Below are 1386 nucleotides of genomic sequence, written 5' to 3' on the forward strand. Positions count from 1 at the left end.
TATATATAATTCCTTCTAAACACAAATCCCAACTGGGGAAGGTTTCGTGAAGGACTGGAATGAAGAAAACACAAAGTTTTCATGCCCAAACAATGTTTTCTAGACAATCTAACTGTTATTTGTATGTAGTTAGTGAGACTCCTTTTGTGATGATCAGTGTGCTCTAGGTTGTTGGCCTTCCTGCAAGTGTAGGCCCTTTAATTGTAATTCACATACCTACTGCAAAATTATTATCTAACTGTGGGTAGGCTTCCCACTGTGGTTTTCCCCTTTATCGGGTTTTCCACATACAAATATTGGTATTGTGTGGATGGTATTTATTCTATGATTATTGTTTATGCTTAATTGTTTTATCTTTTATTCTGGTATTATTGTTTTGAGATCCAGTATTAATGTATAATTTGCCCATACTTTCGGTAATCTGTGACAACTTATTCACCCCTGCCTCTTAGTTGTCTTCCAGTTATCTAAACTATATAACAATTAGTATCTAAGCTTTGGTCCTCTTTGCAGAAACCTTAACCACTTGACGAAGATCCTATGGCGACTAATAGTTCATGTTCATCCTTTCCTTCTAGAGATATCTTTAGAAGGGATATATCGAGGCTTGATGGAACAAATTACACAGTATGGAAGATTTAGATGGAGACTCATCTAGGATGTCTTGGGAAGGAGATTTGGGAGATCACACAGAATGGTGTCACACCCTATAATTTGGGATCTGGCATATTGGAAATTGACACTCTATTGGTTGATTTCATTTTGTTATTGATGGCAACAAGATTTTGTGTTTAGGATTCAAATGGTGTACCAACAGGCACTTCACAGATTCTACACTAGCACTAGTACCGATAGGATAGAAGACCGACAATGCAAGCTGACAGGGTATAGAAAAGGTCATTGGTATTAGAGGTTGACACATCTTGGATCCAGCATCAGAAAATTGTTTTAATGCTTATTCATTTTATCTGGCCAACATGTAAATATGATATTGTATATATCTTTGTAAGCCGACATAAGGCATGAAACTGTGTAGGGTATATAGCGCAGATTAATTAGATTATTCTGATATAGAAAAATAAGTATAGACATATGGATATGGTTATGAACATGGAAATGTAATATAATGCGAAATCATTCTGGGAGATTATGTATGTGAGGAATTCATTGTAAGGGTTATTTCGATATTGAGGTTTAGGGTTTTAACTGGAACAGACAGAGCTTAAACTATAACTGTATTCTAGCATAGGAGATTCTATATTAACAAGTTCAACACTTCTGCATATTGTTGTCTGGATTGTTATGTAGTCAGTGAGGCTCCTTTTGTGATGAGTAGTGTACTCTTTCTTGTAAGCCTTCCTGCAAGTGCATGCCCCATCATATATT

This window comes from Cryptomeria japonica, unplaced genomic scaffold, assembly GCF_030272615.1.
Source record: "Cryptomeria japonica unplaced genomic scaffold, Sugi_1.0 HiC_scaffold_27, whole genome shotgun sequence".
Taxonomy (NCBI): Eukaryota; Viridiplantae; Streptophyta; class Pinopsida; order Cupressales; family Cupressaceae; genus Cryptomeria; species Cryptomeria japonica.